At 34.1% G+C, this 20,491-nt stretch overlaps 1 protein-coding gene and 1 pseudogene across 3 annotated transcripts in view; one reads left to right on the top strand and one right to left on the bottom strand.

Moving 5' to 3' along the window:
• Window positions 1–20,491, top strand: part of PCDH15 (protocadherin related 15) — a 1,661,037-nt gene that overhangs the window by 12,534 nt on the left and 1,628,012 nt on the right. The gene's annotated exons all lie outside the window — the stretch shown is intronic.
• LOC138845287 (elongation factor 1-alpha 1 pseudogene) overlaps window positions 1–20,491 on the bottom strand; it is a 58,120-nt pseudogene that overhangs the window by 11,513 nt on the left and 26,116 nt on the right.

Below are 20,491 nucleotides of genomic sequence, written 5' to 3'. Positions count from 1 at the left end.
AAAATTGTTGGATTAAACAAGACACCAAAGAGAGGAAACCCTTTGCAGTCAGTGATATATTTTCTCACCCTTCTGCTCCTTTACATTATTTATCTTTTAAAGTTGAAACTGATTTTAAAAGGTGATAATTTTTCATTCTCTCTGTTTAAGTCTGTCTCTCATATCTCTGTTTAAAGACTTCATGTCATTTTGCATTTTTTAAAATGAGTCATGATTTTTTATTGTTTAACAGTTTTCACAATTTGGCAGCTTCAACTTTTAATGGTATATTTGAATATACATGTGCTCATTGTTTAAATGTTTATGTGAAATATGTTAATCCTTCCCATATTTTTGTTGGTCTTTGTATAAAAATCTTTCGTGATATACAAACATTTGAATATTTATCTTGTGTATTCTATGTAAATTTTTTAACTTTTATTTAATGAATATGAATTTCCAAAGTACAGCTTATGGGTTACAATGGCTTCCCCCCCATAACATCCCTCCCACCCGCAACCCTCCACTTTCACACTCCCTCTCCCCTTCCATTCACATCAAGATTCATTTTCGATTCTCTTTATATACAGAAGATCAGTTTAGCATACATTAAGTAAAGATTTCAACAGTTTGCTCCCACACAGAAATATCAAGTGAAAAATACTGTTTGAGTACTAGTTATAGCATTAAATCTCAATGTACAGCACACTAAGGACAGAGATCCTACATGAGGATTAAGTGCACAGTGACTCCTGTTGTTGACTTAACAAATTGACAATCTTGTTTATGGCCTCAGTAATCACCCTAGGTTCTTGTCATGAGCTGCCAAGGCTATGGAAGCCCCCTGAGTTCACTGACTCTGATCATATTTAGACAAGGCCATGGTCAAAGTGGAAGTTCTCTCCTCCCTTCAGAGAAAGGTACCTCCTTCTTTGATGACCCATTCTTTCCACTGGGATCTCACTCGTGGAGATCTTTCATTTAGGTTTTTTTTTCCCCCAGAGTGTCTTGGCTTTCCATGCCTGAACTACTCTCATGGGCTTTTCTGCCGGATCCGCATGCCTTAAGGGCTGATTCTGAGGCCAGAGTGCTATTTAGGACTTCTGCCATTCTATGGGTCTGCTGTGTATCTCATTTCCCATGTTGGATTGTTCTCTCCCTTTTTTATTCTATCAGCTAGTATTTGCAGACACTAGTCTTGTTTATCTGATCCCTTTGGTTCTTAGTCCTATCATTATGATCAATTGTGAACAGAAATTGATCACCGGGACTAGTGAGATGGCATTGTTACATGCCACCTTGATGGGATTGAATTGGAATCCCCTGGTATGTTTCTAACTCTACTGTTTGAGGTAAGTCAGCTTGAGCATGTCCCGAATTGCACATCTCTTCCCTCTCTTATTCCCACTCTTATATTTAACAGTGATCACTTTTCAGTTAAGTTTCAGCACTTAAGAAGAATTGTGTATTGATTATAGTATTCAACCAAAAGTATTAAGTAGAACAAACAAAAAAAAATACTAAGAGGGATAACATATTAAGTTGCTATGAGAAATGATGACTTGATCAGCCCTCACCCTTTGACTGTTGATGAGGAACTTAATATGTAAATTTTTATTTTACATTTAATTTCAACTAAGTTAGTTGTATCACATGATATTGAAAAGTATATGACTTTTAAATAATCATTCAAATAATTAAATAATGACTTAGTGACCATTGACTGAATAGTTTATAATATTGTAATAGTTCAAACAGGGGCAGGCGTTGTGACATAGCAGGTTAAGTCTCATCTTGGGCCACCTGCATGTTTTATTACAGTGCCTGGGATTGTGTCCCAGCTCCTCTGCTTCTGATTTGGCTTCACGCTAATGCTCAGAGAGCTCCCAGTTAGTACTAAGGGCTTCTTATAAAAGGGAAATTGTTCCATGTCACTTTGAAAGGTACAGATGTGTGGATATCTTGTATGCTTTAACCAGGTGGTACTACCGCACATGATGTTAACCTCTTATCAAGGTAACTTTGGTTGTTATGCTAATGTGGTTGTGTGACTAGTATATTACAGTTATTGAGTCAAATTTGGAAAAAAATCTATAGAATCCTCCTAGTATGGTTATTAGACATAAATCAAGCACTTCTGTTTGTTTAAACATCTGTGATTTGAGGCTGATAATACATATCCAGAGATTAAACTAGGTTAACAAATATGTGTTATCCAATTTTTATCATCAGTAGAAAACATTATTTCTTCAAAGGTTATTTGAATTCATATCATAGTAATGTGATATTTGAAATTTTATGTGAAAATCACCTTCAAAAGAAGTGGTATTTTGAATTACTTTACTATAGATCATTTTTGTTATAGAAGATACTATTACAATGAAACTGTCTAACAAATATATTGCCTAGTCTCGCTTTATCAACCATGCATTTGAAATAGTAGAACATCAAGTATCCAGGTAGGTACTTCGTGTTCTTTCCAGTAAGACAGACCTTTTAATGTTTCTCTGTAAAACGAAAAAGCTGCTATATAATTAATAAACATGTTTGAATTCAGTATAAGCCCTAAAAAGAATGGATCTCTCTGTTGATCTGCATTTTAGAGATCAGTATAAGAAAACAAATACACCTATTTTAGGTAATGTTGACTCAGATATTTTGTTTACTACATCTACTTCCTGACAGTTGAAGTATATGCATTTGCTATTTCAAAATTTAAATAATAAAATTAAAACAATTTTTTTCTTCCTTTGCCTCTATTTCCTATTGGAATACAAATAAATAACATCCATTGAGCTTGTGTTCATTTATATCTAAAAATGAATGACTGGACACATGTTTACTAATTGAAACTGCATTGACATGTGACCTGTGAATAAGTGTGTCTTCTAATCATGTGAGCTACATGAAGAAGACATTCCAAAGCACAAGGAAGAGTAATGCAAGGGACTTAATAGAGAAATTCTTACGGATGCATTCAAGATGCCTGGTTTGTAGAGAAACTGCAGATTCAGAAAAGCAGAAGAAAAAATATAATCATTGTCACTATCATGATCAATACTTATTGTCTGTCTGCTGAGCTTTATATCTTGGTTTTCCCTAAATTGTTTACATGGAAGGGAAGGCATATACTGTTTAATGTAGAATATACCTGTTTGAAAGACGAATGTTTGGAATTGAGTAATCCATTCACATATTATAAAAGGGAGCATATATTCTAAAGCATAAACAGTATTTAGGACTGGCATTGTTGTGCAGAAGATTAAGCTTGTGGCTTGTGACCCTGCATCCCATACTGGAGTGCTAGTTTGCGTCCTCGTTACTCCACTTCTGATCCAGCTTCCTCCTAATGAGCCTAGGAAGACAGAAGAAAATGGATCAAGTACTTAGGCCCAAGCTACCCAGGCTGGAGACAAAGATGGAGTTCCATGCTCCTGGCTTCAATTAACACAGACCCTGCTGTTTTGGTCTTTTGGGAGCGGTGACCCAGTGGATGTAAAAGCTCTCCCTCTCTTTTTGTTGCTCTGCAATTCAAAGAGTAAATAAATACATCTTTTTTTAAGGTGAAGTAATATCTCAGTTGTGTGTTTTGTCAGTGGTGTCTCTAGGGTATCCTGCTAACCACATGAGACTATTCTGGAACTCTGGATCCCAAGGTTATAGTCATATAGAGGGTATGGCGTCACCAACTGTCTTCAAGGGGGTTGGGTAGTTAAGCCTAGAAAAATATTTATTTGAAGCCCACTTTCAAAGGCAAAGGGTTCCTGTCCAAAACTAGACTTTGGGTCCTGATGGACATGGGTGATTCTAAGAGAACCCAGACTAAAGCCTTTGGAGTGAATACTCACTCATATGTGTTGGAGAATCTCAGCTTTCTCCACAGGGAGACAGTACTGTCATGTGGTCACGTGACAGCATCTTTCCAGCTGCTTATTTGATAATGAAATTTAAATAGCTGTTTCAGTGTATAAATTGTGAATATTTGAATTCTGCGAAATCACATGGGAACCTTGAAAATTTGTTGATAGCAAAGCACAAAGAGTTTGAGTGAATTATCATAGGTTACAAAGACAGATTAGCAGGTTTAGAATGAGACCTTAAAGTTTCTGACTTCTTTTTAGTATTTTTACAATTCGCAGTGTTCTGCCATTTTCCATACTAGAGTCTAAAACATAGATTTTTGTGAGTTTGACAGATGTTTTTCATCATTCAACAATGATCTTTGTGTATTTCTCTTTCTCATTAAATAAAGCCATGTATTTTGAGGATTTACATTTGTAATGGCACTTCATTGTTATGAGAGTTATGAGGACCTGCTTCAAATGTCTGGTCCTCTCATTCTAGGGTCTTACATAGCTGACTTTAGGACATAAGGTTACATGCACCATTCCCCAACTTCATGTTTTTGTGATGCATTCTTTTAAATGTGTCATATTTAATTTAATTTCCAGTAAATATTTTGGCATGATAGAAAGAAAATAAATCTCTAAATTCATACAACTTTTAATGGGCATATAAAAAGTTTATATATTTAAGGAGTATAGTTATGATCCATGTAGTTAGTCAACGTGAGATGATTATGTCAAGCTAGTAAGTGTATCAATCCCTTCACACACTTGTCCTTACTTTGTGTTGAGGAATTTTAACTCTATTATTTTAGCAATTTCAAAATACATGATACAGTGACTGTAGTTAGCATGCTGTGCAAAAGATGGTTAGAACTCGTTCCTTTGTCTACTGAACTTTGTACCCTTTTATTAACATCTACCTTTTTCCTGTTCATCACACCAGCTTCCAGAAAGCATGATTCTAATCTCTTTTCTTATGAGTTTGACTTGTTTTATTTTTTAAAAGTTTATTGACTTTTTTATTTGTCTGAAAAGCAGAGTGACAAAATGACAGACAGTGAGACACACACACACACACACACACACAAATTTTATATTTGCTGCCTCACTCTCTAAATGCCCACAGAAGTCAGGGCTGGGACAAGAACTCAACCCAGGTCTCTTACATTTGTGGCAGAGACACAAATACTTAGACCATCATCTACTGCCTCCCAGGAACGTTACCAAGAAGCTAAACCGGAAGTGGAGGCTGCTCTAGATCCTAGACCATCTGTATGGGAAGCAGATGTTTCAAGTAGAGACTTAACCCAATGCATACCCCTGAGTTTGATTTGTTTTAATTTCATGTATAAATGAGATCGTATTTTCTCTTTCTGTTTTCCTGGCTTATTTCACTTAGTATCTTATCTTCTAGATTCATCCATGTTGTCACAATTTCTCTCTCTTTCTCTTTTAAATGCTCTTTCATTATTTATTTCTCTATCCCATTCTTTGCTTTTTCTACTCCTCTGTTTTATTTATTTATTATTTACTTATTTATAAAAAGGAAACAAATCTCATATATACAGTTTAAAGAACATAATGATAATTCCCACTTTCAAAAGGCTAATATTTTCTTGTGTGTATATGCATAAACACATTTCTCTCTCTATATATATCCATATAGATAGATACATAGACAAATACACACACACACACACACACATATACACCATGTTTTCTTTGTCCATTTATTCATCAGTAAGCATTTAGTTTCTTTCCTTTCTTATCTTTACTGCTGTGAATATTTCAGCTAATAACATGAGGGTGCAGATATTTTTTCCAGTGTGCTCCGTCCAATTCCTTTGTATATATATACCTAGAAGTGGGATTGCTGGATCATACAATAGTTCCAGTTTTAGTTATTTGAGAAACCTCCGTACTGTTTTGGAAAACAGTTCTAGGTAGTAATTTACATTCCTGCCTATGGTTCCCATTTCCCCATAGCCTTACCAATACTTACTTATCTTTCATCTTTTTGATGACAGTGAGCCTGATAGGTGTGAGGTAATATACCATTGTCATTTTCATGAGAATTAGTGATGTTAAATGTATTTGTTCGTATTTCTGCCAATCTGTGCATTGTCTCTTCACTAACTGTTTCCTTTGCTGTGTAGGAGCTTCTTAGTAGAAGCCCCATTTGTCTATTTTTACTTCTGTTTGTGAGCTTTTCAGATCATATTTAAGAAATCATTGCCCAGGCCAATGTTGTGGACCAGTCTCATCTTCTGTTAGCTGTTCAATCTCTATCTCAATTCCAAATTTTAAATAAAAACACAGTGCCTTATTTCAATGACTTCAAATATTTCTTCCAATATTGATATTCTTTCTTTCTACAAACATGCATTTCATTATTTGAGGCTCTTTTTCGATAATTGTTCAGATTTCTTAGATATAATTTCCTTTTATCTAAAACCCCACATTGAGTTTAGGTGCATTAGACACTTACCTAAATGTTCCACTTAGAGATTGCAGTGACAGAATTCTGGCAAACTATTTATTATGTGGATTGTGGTTACTCATAAACACTCCGATCATTAGACATTTTGATGACATGTGAGTTTGACTCTGGAGACATAATTGAGTCTTCAGTGAGCACTGTCAAAATAAATGTCTAATCATACCATTCAGTTGGTTGACTGCTGGATTCTGAGCAGTACCTTTTAAACTCTTTAAGTAAATACAACAGAAAAGTCTTAGCCCTGCATGTAAATAGCCTTAGGATTTGAAAGGGCTTGCTGAATTTAATGAAAACTTCAACAACTTGAAATGACTTGTACTTATCCTTAACCATCTTCCAAAATGTTATTTCCCCCAGCTTTAAAATCTCTGTAACTGAGATTGGAAGTTAAAGTGAGATAAAAACCAGTGAGTCAAAGCCAAGCTAAGTCATTAGAATAGCTTTTTCCCTTTTCTGTCAGCTGAACATGTGAATAATCACATGGAACCTAAGGGTATAAAACCTGTATCACAGTGAATAATGAATGATTTAGTTCCAATTAAGAAGTTTCCTTTTACAAAGAACAAGTTTAATGGCCCTCTTATGCATAAATTAAAGTTAGTTAGAAAACATGGTTTTCTTGCATTTGAATTGCTTTTTTTACTTCTAGGGAGTTCCTGATATTGATTGGCCTGCTTGCTTTTAGAGCTTGCAATTTCCCCTTGATATAGAGTCAGACATGAAATCTCCTAGTGATGTTAAGAAATTTTGTTATTTTTTTGATGTTACATTTACTGGAGAGATATTGCAAGAAGTTACCAGTATAAAATACTCAGTGCTTATAGAGCATATTCTTTTTTGCCCTTTATTTAAGGATAGTTTGTTTTCTCCTTATTGGGACTGATTAAATATAATTTACAGAGCAATTCCTAGTTCCTCCATTATAGTAAACAATTTTTGACTGGATGTTTATTTTCTGAATCTTGCCTTTATAAGACAGTGATTTTTTTGAAGATTTATTTGTTTATTTGAAAGGCAAAGTTACAGAGGAAAAGGCAGAAACAAAAGAAGAGACATTTTCCATCTGGCGGTTCTCTCCCAAATGACTGCAACTGCTGGGGCTAGGCCAGGCTCAGGAGCTGGAACTCCATCTCAGTCTCCCATATGGGTGGCAGGGCCCAGACACACTTGGTTCATCCCCTGCCGCTTTGCCAGGCACATTGTCAGGGGGCTGAATCAGAAGTGGAGCAGGCAGAGTTTGCACTGGCACTCATCTGAGATGCGAGCATTGCAGGTGGACGCTTAACATGCTGCACCACAATGCTGGATCGTAGAGTAGTGATTGTCTTTTTTTTTTTTAGAACTATTCCACACATGAACTTCTGTGTATTATAGCAAGATGATCTACAGTGTAAAGTGTTGGTTTATTTCTTGAGTTATTTTTTTTTATACATATATTTAGTATATAAACATTGTTAAGTGAGATGCTATCACAGGTAAAGAGATTTTGAGATTTTTGTTACATATTAATTTTTAAATAATATGCTATGGATATTGTACTTCTGGGCACACATTTGATGGTTCTGTATAAGTGAAGAAAATGCCATTCAATTTAATGTATGTTTATAAATATGTGTGTATATTTGCATAGATATGCCCAATTTTTCATATATATCCTTAGTTGCAATACATTAATTTGAGTTTTTAATCAACCAATGAAGGACAGAAAATGCATTAGAAGAAATGAGACTCCACCTTGACTAGAAGTACGTGTCTCATTACTGATTTTCTTAGAATTCTCAGAATTCCTTCCTGTCTCCTTTGCCTTCCTCTTGTCTCACCTCTCTCCCTAAACTACTCAGACATTTTGAAGTGCTGATATTGTATTACAAATTATCTGCACTTGATATTTTACTTCTGTGAAGTTCCTAATTGTTTGTCTTCCCTCATATGGCTATGCCTTCTCTCTTCTTTATTAGGAATAAAGTAATAGAGTCTCCCATCTTAGTCTATGAACGTGGCAGTTCTTTGAAAATTCAGCCCCAGGTCTTTTCATTTAACAAGTAGACACTTTTGCTTATATATCTTACAAATGACTCAAATAATAAAATCAAAGAACATAAATATTCTGTGTGTGTGTGTCTGTTTGTATGTGACTCAGTTTCCTAGCTCCTGACAACAAACATTCTAATCCTTACTTTCCTAAGTTTGATTATTTTTAATATATCATGCCATTGGAAGCATGTAGTATTCATCCTCTGATAAAGGATTATTTCACTTAGCAAACTACCCTCAAGGCTTGTCCATGCTTTAGCTCATGGTGGGATTTCTTTTTTTAAAAGTTGAATAATATTCTATTGAATGCATATTCCACATGGCTTTATCCATTCATCCATCAATACACTAATGGCATTCAGATTGTTTTCATATCTCAATTGTTGCCAGTCGCACTGCAACACATGTGCAAATGTTGATATCTCTTTGAGCTCCTTATTTCAGTTCTTTTGTATTAATATTAAAAAATGGATTGCTGTATCATATTGTAATTCTAAATATAATTTTTAAGGAACCATCATATTATTTTGCATAGCAGCTATGTTATTTGACATCTTACCAATAGTGTACAAGAGATCCAGTTTCTCCACATTTAGGCCAAAATTTCTCGTTTGTTTTTTGATAATAACCATCTTAATAAGTGTGGTGTGAAATCTCATTGTGGTTTTCATATGCATTTTCCTAGTGACATTGAACATCATTTCATGTAGCTGTCGACTATTTGTATGTCTTCCCTAGAGAAATATATATTCAAGTTTTAGCCCAGTTTTTAATTGGACTGTTTGTTCAGCCACTATTGAGTTGTAGGATTTCCTTGCATATTTTTGGAAATTGACCATCATTAGATATATGGTTTGCAAATATTTTATCCTATTGTGTGGGTTGCCTTTTCACTCTGTTGGTTGCCTCTTTTACTGTGCAGAAACTTTAAAGTTTGATGTTTCTGGATGTCAGCTTTTGCTTTTTTAGCCTGAGGGTGTTATGTACAAACATATACATCAGAAATATGCATTGTGATTATCACAGGGATTATTTTGTCTCATTTTAAACAGCCTAAAATGTTCGTGCCTCTGTGTGATTTAACAGCATCAGATATAACATGGATTAATGTCATTGATGTATACTTTCTCTCAAAGATGAAAAGTAAAAAAATATAAATTCTTTTTTAAATTTCACATATTTCATCTATACGGATTTAGGACCAGAGTGATAGTACTCACCCTACCCTACTCTCCACACATGCTCCCACCCTTCCTCCTCCTTCCTCTCTTAATTTTTACAGTGATCTACTTTCAGTTTATTTTATACTCATAAGATTAACTGTACACCAAGTAAAGTGTTCAACAAATAGTAACAAGAAAAAAACTGTTTTTCAACAGTACAGACAAGGGCTGTAAATATCATCGAAGCTCAAAATGTCAATTTCACTCCTATACATTACATGTTTGATACTCTATTAGTCACAACAGATCAGAGAAAATATATGGTATTTGTCTTTTTAGGACTGGCTTATTTCACAAATTTTAATGGTTTTCAGTTGCAACCATTCTGTTCCAAAACAGCATTTCATTCTTTTTTAGAGGTGAGTAGTATTACATACTATAGTTATGCCACAGTTTATCTAGTCATCAGCTGATGGACATCTGGATTGATTCCATAATTTAGGTGTTATGAATTGAGCTGCAATAATCATCAGAGTGCAGGTAACTCATTCGTGTGCTGATTTCATTTCCTTTGGGTAAATTCCCAGGAGTGAGAAGGCTGGGTCATGTGGAAATCTGGTAATGTGATGCCTCAGGCTTTGTTTTTGCTGTTTAATATTGCTTCAGCTATTCGGGTCTCTTGTGTTTCCATATGAATTTTAGCATTGTATTTTCTGAATCTGAGAAAATCTGGTATTTTGATTGGGATCACATGGAATCTATAAAGTGATTTTGGTAGTATAGACTTTTTGATGATATTAACTATTTCAAACAACAAACATAGATGATTTTCCATGTTTTTATGTCTTCTTTATCTTTAATGTTTTGTAATTTTCATCATAGAGATCATTCACCTCTTTGGTTAAATGTATTTGAAGGTATTTAATTTTTTTTTTTTTTTTTAGCCACGGTGAATAGGTTTGAATATACAAGTTCTTTCTCAGCCATGGCATTTTCTGTATATAAAAAGGCTACTGATTTTTGTGTGTTAATTTTATATGATGCCACTTTACCTAACTCTTTCATCAGTCCCATTAGTCTCTGAGTGGAGTCTTTCTGTTCTCCTATATACAGAATTGTATCATCTGAAAATAGGGATAATTTGACTTCTACCTTCCAATTTATCTCTTTGCTTTCTTTTGCTTTCCTAATGGCTCTGGCTAAAACTTCTAGGACTGTATTGAGTAGCACTGGTGAAAGTGTGCACCCTTAGCTGGATCCAGATGTTAGTGGGAATGCTTCCAACTTTTCTCCATTCAATATGATGACTCTGGGTTATCATAAATTGCCTTGATTGTGTAGAGGAATATAATATCTATACCCACTTTGCTTAACTTTTCATCGTGAACAGATGTTGTACTTTATCAAATTTTTTCTCTGCACCTTTCGAAATATTCACATAGTTTATATATTCAATTTGTTAATGTGATGTATCACATTTATTGATTTGTGTATTTTGAAACAGCCCTGTATACCAGGAATAAATCCCAGTTGGTCTGGGTGAATGATATTTCTGATGTGTTCTTAGATTCAATTGGCTAATATTGGCTGAAGATTGTTGCAACTACATTCATCAGGGATGTTGGCCTATAGTCCTCCTTGTTGTATCTTTTTTTTTGATTTGGGAGTTTAAGTAATGCTGGACTCATAGAAGGAATCTGGGAGGACTCCCTCCCATTCAACTGTTTTGAATAGTTTGAGACAAATTGGAATTAGTTCTTTAAAAGTCTGGTAGAATTCATTAGTGAAGCCATCCAGTCCTGGGCTTTTCTTTATTACGGATTCAACCTCCATCTTGGTTATCGGTCTGTTTAGGTTTTCTATGTCTTCTTGATAGATTTTTGATAGGTTGTAGGTGTCCAAGAATCTAGTCACTTCTTCCAGATTTTCCAACTCGTTGGCATATAGCTCTTTGTAGTATTTCCCGATAATTCTTTTTATCTCTGTGATAGCTGTTGTTAGGCAGCCATGTTCCTCCCTGACTTTACACTCAGTGACAGTGTGCTCTGCCAGGATCTCCCTCCGGCAGTATCACCAATGACATGGGCTGCGGCAGTCTGCTCTCACCTCACTCTCCAAAGCTGGCGATCCTTCAGCTCCCAGCTGCAGGCAATGTGTGTGGTGTCCCCACTTGTTGCTTCACACCTGCACCTTCCAAACTGCATCTCTCTTCCTTTTGCAGAATTTCCATTGCAGATTTCGCTCCAGCTCTCCCCGGAGGATGCACATCCTCCACTTTTTTGCTGCTATTTTCCCCTTGCCTAAAGCAGTACATCCTTGCCCCATTCAGCCATGCTGGAGTCCCCTTAAAAGCATACTTTCTTAAATTCAGCAGAATATGTCCATTAAACTACAGTAATTGATGCAGAACAAGCTGCTACTAATCCCAAATGTAATCATAGCCTACTTTTATAAGACTTAAAACTTTTTTAAAAAGTGAGTATATGTTACTGTATTTTATAATAACTCTGTGGGATAGATGAAGTGTAGATATTACTTTCCCTGAGATTACATGTGTCAAAAAATCAAAGAGAGAGAGAGAGGTGAAAGGATATTACTTTATATTAAATGGCAATGATAGAGAGCTGAAATTTGACTTACTATTTGGAATATTTACAAGTTTTCCAAAATGTAGTGAAACCTCTATCATACCCAACCATCCTTAGAAATTTTCAGGATGTCGTTTCATTCTTTTTAAAGGCAAATGTATGCACAAAAAAAAGTAAGACCAATTTGTAGGCCAGAATGTTTTTGTAGGCTTAGGATTCCCAAAAGCTTTTCCTGGAGCCAATAGAAAATGTTATATTATTTTTCTTTTAAAATATATTAATTTTTAAAATTATTTTTAAAATATATTAATTTTGCTATGTCTGCAGGATGGTTAAATTAACAGAAATCCAAGTTTTTTTTTTTTTTTCCATTCACACATGTTCTAATCACAATGACTTACCATGATTTCAAACAAAGTTTGAGCAGGAATATAACTGTTTTTAAAGCTATTTAACTCCTGGGTCTGTTTGTACTTTTGTCTCTGGTTGTCTATTGATTATGTAACTAAAAGAACAATAAATCATTTTAACTTCGTCATTAAGCTATATAAGCATAATTATTAGGATTTATTATTTATATGTGCTCTAGAGTAGAGGTTAGTTATTTCACACAGCTGTTTAAAATAATTGCAAACATTTTTGAAATGGGGACTAAACTTCTCATTTAATTTCCAAAGAATCAAAATAAAGATGAACACTAGCATATTCTGATATCTACAGGAAAATATCACTACAAACACTTCAGTTTCCAGTTTCTTTTATGACTCAGCTCTGTGGTGAATTCTTCACTTCTGAAAAACAATTCCTGTGACTTGGAAATAAGATATTATAAAGATCAATATTCATCCCATGATCTTTTGCAAAAATTTTAATTTGATTACATAAACCTGATATTTACTTTTTTTTCATTGCTTCACAACTTTGGCTATATCTTAAGAGTTTTAAAAATACTGGTGTCTGGGTCCTACAGCCAGAGAGCCAATATGAGTTAGGCTCAGATATGGCCTGGTTATCATAAACTTAAAAAAAAAAAATCCACTGTTATGGAAGACCCCTTTTTATCTCTCTGCCTCTCCTCTTTCTGTGTAACTCTGACTTTCAAGTAAAATAAATCCATTTTTAAAAATTCACTGGTTATTTTAGTGAGTAGCTACAGTTCAAAACAATTGCTTCAGTCTTTTGTAGAGACTAGGTATAAATGTAAGACTTTAATATGCAAAACATTAATTTATGGAGGTAATTTGGTCACAAAATGCTGGTTAATATAGACATAACTTCAAAGAATACAGACTGTCCTCATCAACTAGACATATAAATACCTTGTAGACTTGAAAATCATTTTAAAAATTAAAGAAAAGGCAAAACAAACTTTTCAGAATATTTAACCTATAATTACATGTTCAGTCTTTTATAATCTTGATTGATGGTTACAATAAAGTTCCAAATAATTTGAAAGATATCCCAGCATACAAAATTATGTTAGTACAGTATTCATGTTCGACATATTTCAATGAAGTTTAATGACTAAAAATCAATAACCTGTGGATGATATATATCGCATTTCCATTGCCAGGACTGCTTTATTAAGTGAGGCAGTCAATTCCTAACAGATCTGCGAATCATGTTGCAATCTGAAGACGGTTCTTAAGGCCATTTTTGTCATGTGCATATATAGTTTTTTATAGCTTTTTTTAGCTCTTAACTTTTTTAACTTTTAATTTGTTTTTAACAGATTCAGTGCAATTTGTAGATACAGTTCTCAGAACAGAATGATATCCTCTTCCTCCAATTTTTAAAAATCTCCATAATTTTCAGTTCAATCACACAGAAGTGTCCTTTCTCATCACATCACCAGTCCAGCGAGTTATCTCTAGGGAAATATGAACTGTCCTCTTACTCTCCCAAATCAAATAGGTTGATGGAATTACGTAGTAACCTTAATTACAAGATTTATTAACAACCATGATCCGTAGTAAAAATTCTGTTTACATACAATATAACTTATTTAGACTAATTTACTACCCTCGTAAGATTTGATAGATTAAGGAAGTGATTATATTCTAAATTTTATTACATGAAAGTGCCAAATGCATTGTTTAATCTCAAGTACCATTAGTAGCATTTGTATACTATTTATGTATCAATTTATATTTGTATTAAGTAACCATTTCCTGTTACAATTAATTAACTCCTTTTTTCAACATAATCTAAAAATTTCACTTTTCTTTCAGTTGAAATATTTTAATTTATATTTTACTTCGTTGTCTCAAAGTTTCATTTAACATTTTAGAGTTAAATTTCGATAAAAATTTGAGTTTCTTTTTATTTGCCATCAAACAATTTCAAAATAAAGATGTTATCACTGTATTCACATAAAAATACAAATCTGTAAATCAAATCAATTATTTCAACAATTAGCAGATTTACATATATCCACATTTCTTTTCTAAGTATTTTAATACTGTCTATAATATAGATATATATTTGTATTTATATTGTGCCTGTTGAGCCAGAAGCTGGAATGGTGTGGACTCGGCAAACATGGAAAGAGCTGGTCTTCTCATCCAGACTCATACCATGTTTTTCAAGCTAGGACACAGCGCTCAGGAGATTTATGTCATCCTCATGTCTGGCATCCGACACATGTGTGTTCCTTCCAGTGAATACTAAACCATGCGCAAAGATGGCCACAAGCTCAGCTGTATGACCGTAATAGTCTCCAAATGGCAATCCAACGATCCAGATCTTTAAATTGTTCTAATTCCATTCTATATGGTGGACCTAGGGTTCATGTAAGGTTCCCTAGATAGTTATTTGCAAAATCGTACCCAATAGTTTTCAGTGCTTTGGCAAAAAAATCATCTTCGAACTCTTCAGTTTTAAGCAGTCTCTTAAAATTTTCATTCCCAGTGTTTAAGTGACGACACAATGCTTCCATTTTGTCAATAAAGCTAATACTGATTAATCAGTGTGTGTCACGTATTCAGTGCCCCTCATTTTCAGATGTACACAATAAATTACGTTTACATCTGAAAGCTGGGACCAGAGGGAAATTGTCTCTCTCGATAAACCATGCACTCTGTTTCATAAGATAAGGAGAAAAGTGTTACTCATTGGTATCTTCTCTATTATGTGACTTTTCATTTTGATTTTAAAAAATGAACAATAAGTGGGCACTGTGGCCTAGCAGATAAAGCTGCTGCCTGTAATACTGGCATCCTGTATATGCACTGGATTGAGTTCTGGCTGCTCCACTTCCAGTACAGCTCTCTGCTATGGCCTGGGAAAGCAGTGGAAGATGGCCCAAGTTCTTGGGCCCCTGAACCTATGTGGGAGACCCGGAAGAATCTCCTGGCTCCTGATTAGCGCAGCTCTGGCCATTGTGGCCAATTGTGGAGTGAACCAGCGGAAGAAGACTCTCTCTTCCTCTGCCTCTCTGTAGCGCTGCCTTTCAAATAAATAAATAAATCTTTGAAAGAAATTGAATTTATTGATTTTTCATGACACATATATTATACATATTCAAAACATGTAGGCTAGATAGATGACATGAAGTAAATTAAAAATACTTTTATTTCAGCAAGCAGAAATTTTATTTTATCTTAGTATAAGTACTATCTAACAGAATTTTGGTGTTTTTAAATATCATAATTCTCTTATTAATGTACATTTTCCAAAAGAAATTTTATTCTGTTCTTCCAGAACACATCATTTTTTTTCTCTGTTTTTGAACATATATTTGGGTCACTCAATGTTACTTCAAATGCATTAATTTCACTCCTTAGTATTCCATAGCTAGCAATTAAAAGTCTGACATTTAGATTGTTTTCAATTATTGGCTTCTAAAGAATGAATTCTAAATGAATGTCCTTGTAGTTAAATCTAACCCCATATGCAAGATTATTTCTTCAAAATACATTCCAGAAGTAGTATTACATTAAGGCATTTCACTTATACTTTTAAAATCTACTTTAGAAAATGTTCTATTCTTTTAATGGACAAATTTTATATATATCTTTTATTATAAGTTGTATCAAATGTGTTTTGATTGGCATGCATTATATAAGAAATGCAAATGTAATTAGATAAAACATCAGATATAATATATAACTAAATAACAGTTGACATAGTTTTAAGGATATTTAAAGATAAACACTGGTAATTCCTACCAAGTAAGTACCTAAAATATTTCTTGAGAAAGGTTCAGGGAATAATCTATCAGGATTTCCAGATATTGGGGTTGGGTGTTTAAACTAAAGGTTAAATTGCCCTTGTCTAATATTGGATGGAGTTCCTGGGTCAGTACCCAGTTCTACATCCTGACTCCTGTTTCTTGCTAATGCAGATCCTGGGTGGAAACATTGATGGCTCATGGGGTTAGGTTTCTGCTACTCACATGGAAGACCTGATTTATGTTCCTGGCTTTTGTCTGCAGTGCACAGCAGGTACAACATTTTCAGGAGTTTGGAGAGTGAACCAAGGGATACAGGAAGGGAATGTTTTCTCTTCCAACACCCCCCACTCCTCCCACATACACACACAGATGTTTTTAGAGTATATGTTGAAAAATTCAAAAGATTGTAGGTGTACTCTCAGGATGCCAGCAGGAGACATGTGATGGTATAATAAAATGTGGTGATTTGGGGAAACATGGAGTAAAGATTTGAGTATCCCATGGGGCAACCACATGATGATAGTCTAGCAACTCTGGGTTAGTAATAGAGGAGCATTGGCAGGACAGCCTTCTCTTTCTATGAATTCTCACCATAATTTATAAACAAAAAAGGCTGTAAGGAAATGTCTACATTCCAGGATCTATGACATGGAGTCACAGGACGTGATCAATGCAATTAATCCCAGGAGGAAGAGGGAGTGAGGAACAGAAATACATAGCCACACTCTTATTTCTCCCTAGTCTGTCCTAGTGGCTTCCTATTTGCTGAGGCCAACTGAAATCAGACAGCAAGGGGGCTTGGAAAACGGTCTGCAAAATGTTCATCCTCCATGGGTCACAAGGTTGGTTTGAGATAAGCAGTGGTTGGAACTGAAGAAGTAAATGAAAGATATATGATTTGATAAGAAACTTCAGTAGGTATTTTCCTGCTTTTATTTTCTTCTCACGATTCCTTTAGACTGACAAAAAATCATTTTTCTGTTTGAAATAGTTTATGTATATTAACATATGATAGTCTCATGGCTATTTTCAGTGAGATCTTGAAAATTTGAATCATTTAAATTCATATAGATAGAGAACTCTATATCTATAAAACGTATCTAAATACATGCATATGTATGTTATATATACATGTATAAAATTTGTATTTTGTGTATGTAACAAATTTTAAGTATTTAATAATTAAAATCATATTATACAACCTAACCACTATATGAGGTGCTTCTAAAAGTTATTGAAAATTGGAATTAAAAATAATGTGCATGTGCGTTTCTAAGAACTTTTTGGAGACTCCCTCATATAAACTAAGGACATATATATCTGAGTTGTATTATTTCCTTTTTATTATGTATTAGATCACTGTTTGTAATGGAGAAGGACACATAGCTCAACTTGATGGCAAGTACTATTAGATGAAGGCTAAGTACTTTAGTAGATTACTGTATGTTTACTATTTATAAAAATAAAATCACACTTGAACGTCAGTACCTATCTTTATAAAACTATTTCTTTTTATCTCTATTCAAGTTTACACATTTTACAAGGTAAATGCTGTTTTTTGGAAAAGGAAAATGAAGCTCATAAAATGGGAGATTTCTTTAAATCTTAGATTTCATTTAATTGATCCAGATTAATTTTTAATGCCTTGGTTTTCCTTTACCTTAAAATATAGGTAATCCCAATGCCTATAGTAACTTTAAAGATTTTATGAAATAATGTATGCAGAGTTCCAGGCAAATAATCTCTAAAAGTAAAACTTTTTCACATGTTTGTAATGGGAAATTAAGTGTTGCTAGGTATCTAAACCTTTGTGTGGTTTTGTTATTTTCTTCCTCTGTTTTTTCGATAGTATTGTTTTTCATAGTGTTATTAGCAAAAATATTTCAAATATTTATTGATTTATTTGACAGTGTAATGGGGAAGGGGGGAGGCACATGCACGCACGCACACACACACACACACACACAGATCTTCCATCTGCTGGTTTACTTGCCAAATGACCACAATAGCCAGGGTTAGACTAGGCTAAAGCCAGGAGCCAGGAACTCCATCTGAGTCTCCCAGATGGGTGGCATAAACCCAGACATTTGTGTCATCTTCTGTTGCCTTCCCAGGTGCATTAGCAGGAAGCTAGGTCAGAAGTAGAGTAGCCAGGACTAGAACTGGCACTTCAATATGGAATGCTGCTGTTGTAAGTGGCAGCTTAATTTTCTATGCCATGAAAACAGTCCCTAAGAAAAATTTTAAATTCTCTTTACTATCTTATTTTTCTTTAAAAATATCAATATTTCTTTTTTTTAACTTTTATTTAATGAATATAAATTTCCAAAGTACTGCTTATGGATTACAATGGCTTCCTCCCCCCCCATAACATCCCTCCCACCTGCAACCCTCCCCTTTCCCACTCCCTCTCCCCTTCCATTCACATCAAGATTCATTTTTGATTCTCTTTAAAAATATCAGTATTTCTTTGTCTTTACAGCAATATGTTTTTTTCTGAAATTATAATTGCAAAGGTTCATTAATATAGGTGTCTTGTCATGTTTCTCTTCTCTGATTTTAAATGTTCTCACATGCCACCTGATCATTAATGACTTCCATCCTAATGAAGTTATAGGTTGAAACTGAACTTACGTGCTACTGTCATATAAGAACTGAAACCCGTGATCTTGTGGGTTTCTTGTTAATATGCAGACTTTCTTTGTATTTTCATTTTTTTTGCTTTACTTTGATGTCATCATCTTTGCGTATTTTGGTGGGTCATCTATAGATCCTGAGTTAATGTGGGTTTTGTATATTAGATATTTTCGGAAGCAGGAAGTAGTTGCCTTTGGAAGTTTGTGGGGTTTGTATTTTTGAGATATTGTCTTAGGTTTCAGTAACTTCTGTTTTAAAATGCTTAATTCATTGCTGGTTTTGGCATAAATATCTACTAGGTGTTAAGAAAAAATTAGCTCCCCTAGTTTTGCCTTTTGCAATCAAATTGTCAGAGACTTGTGGCAAGGAAAAGCACCTCCCACATCAAAAATATTAAGTGCTTTAAGTTGGAGGATCTAAATGCTCTGGTCATTAGGAAAGATTCTCCCAGATTAGTCTATCCTTCCCACCCAGGTAATAGCTCACACTCTGTGCAGTAGAGTCAGCTCTTGTACTTGTCAGAATTGAAGCTGTTTTTCTATTTCTTTTCCTTTTCCTTTACTTTTTAAAAATATGACCTGTATTATTTTGTCTCAATTCAACAAATTTTTTGTTCAGGTACACTGCCAGATCCAGGCCTCAAAGAACTTGAAAACTACCAAATGACCCAAGTTTTGCATTTAAGTCTTCAAATATCAATAAGCTGCTTTCCAAAGTAAATGGATCTAAATTGTCTTTTCAATGCCACCAATGTAAAATGTGTTATCAAATTTATCAGAAACTGAGCTTTTTTATCTCCACAGATAATTCTTTTTTGTGTTCACTCTGATTTTGAATATTAGTATCTGAAAGACCAGGATTATTTCTGAAGGCTCAAACTAATGAAATAGTATAAAGACCAAAGGCAGTAGAATTGTTGGAGTTTATAAAACCATGAGATCGTAATGACATGTCATGAAAGCACTGAAGGTGGGAAGAAAATTAGCATCATTTTGGTACCAGAGCTGACTGCTACTGCTAATAATACTAAAAACAGCACAGTTGAACCCACTTAGATAACTGTTGTTGTCCCCATTAATGCTGATTTTAAATGGAATACAACGTAATTGAGAATTCGTCTGAAAAAGTATATAATCTACATCTTTACTAAATGAGAGTATGTCAGTTAAAGCATTGTGATTATAAAAATTATTTATATCCAATATATAACCTATTGTTTTATATGAAATGTAGTACAACTGAAATGCCTTTCATAGTGGTATTTTGCTTTTCTGTGCATAATGCGTAAATAGGAATGTGTCTTATTAAGTTTTTAAGACAACATTCAGAAATGTTAAAAGCAAATTTTAAATTAAACACTGTCAAAACATTAGTCTTTACTATAATTGCACTTCTGCTACCACCTTAATCTTGTCCTGTAGTTTAGACTTTGATTGTCTTTGTCAAAACACATGCCCATATTTTCAGTGTCAGTTTATATTCTTTTTTATAAGAATTTACATATATGTTTGCTGTAAATAAAATATGAACAGGAGAACATAGAATTAGTGCATTGTTGAGTTTAAGTT

The sequence above is a fragment of the Oryctolagus cuniculus genome, chromosome 15, assembly GCF_051225735.1.
Source record: "Oryctolagus cuniculus isolate XC-2025 breed Fujian yellow rabbit chromosome 15, ASM5122573v1, whole genome shotgun sequence".
In the NCBI taxonomy this organism is placed as follows: Eukaryota; Metazoa; Chordata; class Mammalia; order Lagomorpha; family Leporidae; genus Oryctolagus; species Oryctolagus cuniculus.
This window is presented reverse-complemented; position numbering and strand designations above follow the sequence as displayed.